We start from the raw sequence: 9192 nt of genomic DNA on the forward strand, positions 1-9192 counted from the left end.
GCTTCCAAGTTCTTCTTGGCAAGTGAGTGAGTATTTGAGTGTCTCACAGTGTTAATTAATTCTAAAAAGAAAAGAGGAGGGAAGTAGAACTGCTTGACAGCTGCCCTACACATCAAAGTGTCAATGCCAGTTAACAGATGCCACTGATCAGCTGCTTTCAACTTGTTTTCGTAAGTCTATCAGCAGAATGGCAGGAAGTTTTTATAATTTCTTTCATGGCTTTAGACTCAAGCAAAATAGTACTTCCTCTAAAAATGGACATTCAATATATGTACTTCCTTGGACATTATAGCCTTTGCCAGTGGTTGCTAATTTTCATGTGCTCCTGACTATCATCAGTAGCAGCTACAAAATTTTATTGGGCATCTACTGTGTGTAAGAATCTACAGTGAAAATTAAGTAGTGTAAAAAGATGCAGACAAAAGCTTTACTCTTAAAGGGTTTAAAATCTAGAATAAGAAAAACATAACCGTACACAAAAATATAAGACAATATTTACTAAGAACTAAAATAATATTAACAACAAGAAATACTGACATTATTAAAGCTGGGACTCATATATTTTTACAACTTCAATATTTTCCTCTTGGCTGATATCTCTCTCTTTTCTTCTTTTTTGGTCTTAGTATGATATTCCAAAGTACCTCTTAAATCCACAGAGCTTCTTCTATAGGAGTCATTAATTGTTGTTAATTAAAGAAGCTTTATTCTTGCCCTTGAGCAAAAAGAGTCAGTGTTGAATTAAAGTGCCTGACCTGGAAAGTGACTGGGAAGATTGAGTAATTTTTGCAGGTTAAGTCAGAAATCTACTCATTTCAAGGATTTTAGTAGACTTTAATAATGAAAAAATAACAATATAATAGCAACATTTTAAAATTTTATTATTCATTATAGTTAAAGAAACTTACATATATCCATATATTCACTTAATTCCTATATAAATTCTGTGATGTTTTCAGCAATTGATATTGTCCTTTTAGAAATTAGGAAACTGAAACTCTAGATTAAGGTTGTAAGGTTGAAGCTAAGGATCAGAATTCATGGTGTTCCCACTCTGACCACTTTTATACTATTACATTGATCTAAAATTCCAAGACCCCAAAGCAAATTTACTGAAGAGTGAATTATAAGACCTTAGTCTAAGACCTTCTTATCTACCACTTTACTTCTCCAAGCCCAGCTGTTGCCTCCCTCTAGGTGGAAGGCTTTTATTGCTTCATCTTTCTTGACAGAGACAAAGGAGGAGATCATGTGGATAGCCTGTAGAAATTGCCTCGTACTATTATTGTGTATCTGCTATATCTTTCTACATAATCCTTCTGGTCCAAGGTTAGGAAAGGGACTTTGGAAAGGTTAATATTAGGAATTCAATAGCAAGGTTTATTTATCCTTCAACTTTCCACTAGAGTTACCTCCTCTTGGGAATCTCTCAGGCACACACAGTGTGAATTGACTTACCTTCCTCTGTCTTTGGTAGCTTCCTAGACTTATCTCTATCGCAGCAGAATGTGTACATTTTATTATAATAGAATGCTTTTCTTGTAATTGTCTTCTCATTGAATGTGAGAGCTTTAAGAAAAGGGTTCTATCCTCTTTACCTTTATCCTGAGCACCATGTTGGGTACATTGTAAGTGCACAGTAAATATTTTCCAAATGATAGAAAAAATGTAGTGGAATAGAATAATATTAGGATGTTCTATGTATTTAATTACCACAATTTCATGGTCATCTAAATCAGAATAATATTATGTTTATTAAGGAAATTCACATGCATTCTCATTCCTGGTATAAGAAAAATAAACAGTCATAGACTTGAGATTGCAAAGGAAATCTTTTGTCAATGATACATAATTCCTAAATCAAAGTGTAAGTAAGAGCATTCATCTCTTATCCTAATTACTCTGGAATGTGCTTGAAACCAATAAAGAAGATGAACTATTACAGTCCAGTTGTAGCTGCATTTTAGAGAGGTTACTTTAAGTTCCCTCAGTATAAAATGAACGAGATGCACATATTATATTATTAATAAGCTAGCTTTATAAGCCAAAGCCAAGGTGAAAACAATTGAGAGAGGAAAGCTATAAAACAAAGTAGATCAAAGGATGTGATTTGATCAAAACTCTCCCAACACTCTCTCAGGTTTTCTTCTCTTGCATTAAGGGGCTTTTAGTTGCAATTATAATCAACTGAGTCAAAGTAGTATTCAGACCACCTGGAAGCAGGCAGTGGTATTGGTTTAAGCCCCAAATACATCTAATTTGGTTCTATTTATCTGATTGGTGGACATATTTTTCTGAGATTCATTTTAGCTTCTCCTCCAAGACTCATGCCACACTCCAGCAATTTGAAGTCAATTTCAAATCAACTAGATCCTATTTCTAAATGTGATTAAGTAAATCAATAACAATAAGTAGGCAATTGAAGCTTTTTCTTTTCTTCCTAAATTCAACAAATTTCACATTTGGAAAAATATTCCCCAAGTCTCTGAGACTTAGCTTAGTAATTAGAGAGTCAGAAAACTTTTAGCTTACAGAAAAGAAAATGTATAAAATTGTGTATTTATATACTATTTTTCATTAAAACATTTCTTTACAAATAAGCTGTCCTGATTGTCCTCACAACAGTCTTCTGAAGTAAGACATGCATTATCATCCTAAATTTCTACCTAATTAAATTAATCTTATAGATATATGTATCAGCCACCCATAGTAGAAGAAACCACCTAAGAACCAGTGAATGAGTGGGTGTTTATCTCTTAGGTCAAGAGAAATAATAAAATATGAGGATAGTAGTTATGTTTGGGGGCACAGATCAGAGGAGCCTTGAGACAGGGTATTTACTGGTGTTGTGGGATGAGATTTTAGGCAGCATGCAAAATATTTCTGGATTTACAGCAGCATGTAAAATATTCCCCAACTGCATCAGTCAAGGTTTGATCAGTAAAACAGAACTGCTAGGAACAATGTATGTGTCTATGAGAGAGAGAGAGAGACTGACTCAATAGGGACTTTATCATATTCAATTTTGAGAACTGAGGGAAAGCTCTTTTCTTTGCAACTGAGCCTGAAACAATCAGGGAACTAGGGGAAGGCAAACAAACTAGAAACCATGAGGATGAACTAAAACCCACAGGATGGATTGAGACACATGTTTATCTCTCACTACATCTAAACCACAAACTTCAATGTGTAAGTGACCTTATGGAAAACCTGGTCCCCTTTGTCATGGAGCAAAACACATGTGGTTCAGAAGTTGAAAAAACTAAAGAGGAACAAGTGGAAGCCAAAAGAACTGCTGGCCCAATGATTGCCCCACGCACACCAACAGGATGAGCTCACTGATCCATAAGTGACAGTGAACATGAGTTACAGCAGTCCCTGGTACTTCTGCATTGACCTTCCAAACTTAAAACTACAGCTTGACTTTTTATTTTCAAATCTCAAAATGTTGCTCAAAGCCCTTGCAATTTCAGAACTACATAGGGAAGGTGATATCTGGAAAAGGTATAGTCCAGGCGAGCTATATTGAATTGATAAAATCCACTGTACTACCATCAGGGGTGTGTGTGTATGTGTCTGTGTGCCTGTGTGTGTGTGTTAAATGCATACAAAAATTTACAAAGAGAAGACGTCAAATTCATAAATATTAAAAGCTAATAAAAATATCAAGGAAAAGACGGGTTTTTGTTAACTAGTAGATTTAAACGAGGTGATGAAAAGTTGATTATATATAAGGTTTTGAGAATCTAACTGTGTTTATCAGACTCATACTTTTAGATTCAAGGAAGATTTGTGATAAGCCTGAGAAGGAAATGACATGTAAGGTAAGATTCAAGGCTAGATTAGAAATTAATAAGGGCAAAGGCCGTTGATTTTCCCAAGAATGGAACCACTTTCTAGCTTCACCTGCTAATTTAGCAATATAAAAATAAATGACCAACTTGCTGAAGAGACTTTAGAAACATTGTGGAGATTATGTCTTCAAAGAAATGTGGACACTGCCAGATTATAAGGAGATGAAAATAATGAAAACCACAGAACGGTGGGGAAAAAATACAATAAAAATAACAGAGGCTGGAATTCCAGCTAAGCCCACCAGTTAAACATTGATTAAATAGAAGCAGTGTCAATGTGCAAGCTTCTAATATTTTTCCTATTAAAACAAAAATAGATATAACTTTACCAAATCGAGAGTCTTTCCTGAGTTTGCTAAAAATTATATTCATAAAATAATTTTGAATTTTATGAAAATTTTATCTACATGTTTCATTGATACATTTTTCTTGAAAATTTATTTGATCTCTTCAATAAAACTATTGTAACTAATGTTTTATTTCTGAGAATTTTTTAAATTACTCACTCAAATTATTTAAGAAATATAGGACTATTGAGGGTTTTTAGTTCTGCTTGATTCTATTCAGGTAAATTTATTTTTTTACAAATGTGTCTATTTGCCTAAGTCTTCAAATTTTGTGGCTAAGTAGTTTCCTATTATCTTTAAAATCTTTGTTCTATCTATTATTCTGTACTATTTTACTTTTAAAATTTTTTTTGCCTTTTCTGTTTTACTTCATTAATCTAATTCTAGATTTGTATATCTTACATTAGTTGTGTAATAATCAAGTTTTGGCTTTCTTGAACTTCTGTTTTCTATTGTTTATGTTACTAAATTTTGGTTTCTGTTATCAAATGTTTTCCATATTTTAATTTTTTTCTTTCCTACTACTTTCCTTGGTTTTTGTTCCTTTTCAATTGTTCCTTAGTTAATTTATGTTTAGTTTTCTTTAGCACTAATATCAGAATTTAAGGCTGAATGTCAAACACAGTAAAGTTTTTAACTCCATCCCACAAATTATGTAGTGCATTTAGCCTTTAGATTTTTTTAAAGAATTCTAAAGTTTTATTATTTATTTTGTAACCCAAGAATTACTTATTATTTATTTTTTTAAAAAATGGGGATCTTAAACTATAGTTTTGGTATTGTCTCTTTACTTTGTATGGTGGTACAATAAAAAGTAAGTCTATGTACTAAGACATTTTTGAAATTTGATGTGACAATTTTCTCTCTTATTTCATGTTGATTTTTATAACTGTTCAGTGTGTACTTAAGAAAAAATGTGTGTTTACTATTTGTGAGTCAAGACTTCTGTACATATGTAATAGGTGAAGATTGTTAACTGTATTGCTAAAAATATCTGCAGCTTTATTTTGGGGGTGTAGGAAGCTGATTGACTTTTCAATTTTTCAGAATGATCTTGAAATATTCCACTATAATGGAGAATTTGCCAATTTCTTCCTGTCTTTCTCTTAAAATTTCTCATGTATTTTGAGAATATTTTATTAGGTGTATGCATTGTTATACATTTCTATTTAATTGAATACTTCATTATTATATAATGGCCCCTATCTATCACTAGTAACAAAGTAATTTTAAAAAGTCTACTTGGCATAACTGTAGTATTCACTTTCCCTTGATTAGTATTTGCTTGTTGTATCTTTGTCTATCCTTTTCTTTTCAATGTTTACAAACTTCATGTTTTAATTGTACCTCTTATAATTGCATACAGCTGTACTTTCCTATTATATAATTTTAGAATATCATTTACATAACAAATAAGATGTACCATGTTTTTCATAAATGTTGAGATTGACATGTTTCTGACTATTCTACTCTTGAATATTATTAGCTTATTCTTCTTTTCTATGCTTCTTTCTTCTTTCTTATTTTTCTTCAGTTAACTGTTTTAGCTTTGCTCTTATTGTTTACTTTTGTATTTTACACGTCATATTTTGTAGAGATTATCCTTTATCTTTTATCATAAATATTTAAAGTCCAAAGTACACAAAATATTTTATCACACTTCCAAAATAATAAGGACCCTGTAGAAATTTATTTCCGATTACTCTCTGCTGACTATACAATCTATTACTTTTGTACCAACATTTTAGTATTTTCTATCTATATTTTAATTCCACAAGTGACAAATTGTTTATATGTCTACATACATATGCATATATGTGTATGTATGTGTGTATATATATATTTTATTTGCACATCATTTCTACCTAAATATCCAGTTGTGCTTCTCACATTATGCCTATCTATTAGAAATGTATTTGGTAGAGGACATTTTCTGACACACTTTTGGTTAACTATGTATTTATATTTTATTTTATCATCATTCTTTAAAAATAATTTTGATGTGAACACATTTCTAAGTTGAGAGTTATTTTCTCTCAAAATATTGAATGTACTTTTTCTTTGTCTTCGAGCTACCATTTTTAATATTGAAAAGTCCTTTGTGGTCGAGCTGCATTTTCTTCTGTGACTATTTTTAATAGTTCCTTGTTTTTCATGTCCCTCCATGATACTTTAATGTATCTTTGTATATATTTCTTTATAATTATTCTTCTTTGAATATATTATACTTTCTGCATCTATGTATTCACACTTTTAGTCAACTCCGGAATATTCTGAATAATGGTCTCTATAAATATTTCCCTTTGTCCATTTTGTCTATTGTCTTCTCCTGAGGATCCAATCAGAAGCATTTTGAGTCTCTTTATCCCATCCTCTATATCTTGCAATTTTCCTCCATATTTCTATATTTTCATCCTGTTAATTTCATTCTGAGCACAATTGTTTTTGCTTCTTCTGACACTCATATATTGTTGCTTCTCTATTCTTGTTGACCTTTTATTGTGGACTGATTGGATGATAGTAAGCCATGGAATCTCTGGATGCATACATTAGGGATGCTTTCCTCAGGATTGAATTTGCATACAATTCTTCTGGGCACCAGAGAATGCTAATGGCACCAATTCAGTCCCCAGCTGAGGGTTATAGCTCAATATAGATGTTCTGGGCTCAATTCCCATATAATGCTGGCTCAGTTGACAATGGCTCATTATCAAGATCTCAGTGATGTTATTGGCATCTACTTTCAGGGCAACCATGCCCTCTTGTCTGCCCACCTTTTCTTAGCACTAATCGCTCTTCATTCTGCCACTGGATACAGCTCATTTTTTCCTTCTTCTTTTTTTTTCTTTTTCCTTTTTATCTTTCTTTCCTTTCTTTCTTCTGAATGTCAGGGAGCTTAGGGACATTCTCTACCCCTTACAATCCCGGTGATAATATTGTCCCAGTTTTAAAGTTGTCTTATCCAAGATCAATTTTTCAAGATTAGGAGGAGCCCTCATCTTACTTGGTTAACTATATTACAGTTCAACCTAAAGACATACATTTTTCTTTGATTCTAGAATTTTCTCAGCCATTGTTTCTTTCATTATAACTTTTCTGCCATTTTCTATTAGGGATGGAGTAGTAGCAGTTGTAACAGAAGTAAAGTCAGCACTGGTAGTAGTGTGCTATGCTGGCACTTTCAGTGATTTTGAGTAAAGACAGAGACTAATCTAGACGAGTAACCCAGCCTTGTTGACCAAATGAAAGCATATTGTAGTAGCTTGTAGTCAAAATATTGATAATTTAATTAAGGAAGAGGTAAAGATCATCTTTTGATAGTGGCCTTAAGAAATTTTTAACAGAAGAAAGGAGGGGCATCTTGTATGTTTTATAAATCATATCAACCCTGCAACTGCGAATAGATCATGGGGATTAAGTACCATGGGAAGTTTTGTTGAAAAAGGATTGCCTGTGAGCAGAGTCAAAATTAATACTCCTCTGAAAGAAAATCACCATTAAAAGAAGCAATAAGATGTAAAATTATGATCAGCATTCATTGTGAATTCCTTAATTTTTATCTTCTAAATTAATTAATTCTCCTGGATATTGCTCAAACTCATCTTCTTGGTACTAAAATCCATTCACTTGGTCTCTCAACCTGCAAACTTCAGAGTCACATTTGACAACATGTCTTATTGATGCTTCCTTTCTTTGCATCTCTCTGCTCATTAATTTTTCTGCCTACTCACTGTTTTTGTCACCACTGATTCACCAGGACAATTGCAACTTGGTATGCCTGCCTCCCATCCATAGAAATCACTTAAATAACTTTTTCTCAAATTCAAATCTGATCTTGCCACTTCCTTATTTGTTTTATGACTTCAGTGTTTTCTACTTATTTCTTGGTCTCAGCACTTTGTTTTACCATCTTCATCTGTGTTTACCTCTTCTGACACTCCCATACCACACTAGATGCAACTATTTCCCAAAATACCACTGATATATGATTTTGCATCACAATTTTTTTTTAAATTTTGGGAGGTTGCAATGAAAAGATTCTATCACAGTGTGGCACAGAAAATAATGTGTATCATATGGTAGAAATCCATATTCCAAAACACCAGATACTTCCCTGGGATATTCCACTTTTGTAATTGAATCAGTCAGTCAAGGGATTTATCTAAACAAAGAGTCATTATGCTTCTCCCCTAGAGGGCAAGTATGATTTTCAGCAATACTTTTTTCCTCTGATATTTTGGAATATAGGAAGTTTCTTCTCTGCTCTTCCCTCATCCTACCTCACACACCACACCAAACTTCAAATGATTAATTATTCTTTGGCCTTTGCAAAAATAGTCTGTGGGCTGAATGCCCTTATTCCTGCCTCCAGTCTAGTTAAAGTCATGGATGTTCCCTGTCCAGTGACCTGACCCCTTGGACCTCTATAGTATTAGTGCCTTTGAATGTTTATTATCACCTTTGTAACATAGGACATATATTTGTCTGTTTCTCATGAATACCAGTGTTCCTTAAAAATAGGTATTTCTTTCCTGGTATGACAGCTGTAACAAAGTAGGTAGGTATTGCCAACTAAAAATTGTCACTTGCCATCTGCCTCTACAAGGATTAAGTCACTAGCTACTGCAGCCACTGAGCTTCAAGACACGCTGAAAGTTCAGGGTGGAGATCAGGAATAAGGCACTCTATGTTCTTGGAAAAACTGGCAGAACAGGCCTTCAGATAGTTAGATATTTTCAGAAGATTTTATGAGTCCAAATTCTTGCATATCTAGAAAAGCACTAAAATTATTAATGGTGATATATGCTCCTCGTGACTAGCAGCAAGCCTCTGCCAAAATGTGTGCTTGACTGCATGTAACCCACCTTCACTAAAATCATATACAATAGTGACCTTCCCCCCTGCTTCTTCAGAGCAGTTCCTCAGAGCTATCTGAGATGATGGCTCCTGAAATATAGTCCTCATTTTGCCCCCTAAAAAACTTAACTCAC

This window comes from Balaenoptera physalus, assembly GCF_965194825.1.
Source record: "Balaenoptera physalus genome assembly, chromosome: 12".
NCBI lineage: Eukaryota > Metazoa > Chordata > Mammalia > Artiodactyla > Balaenopteridae > Balaenoptera > Balaenoptera physalus.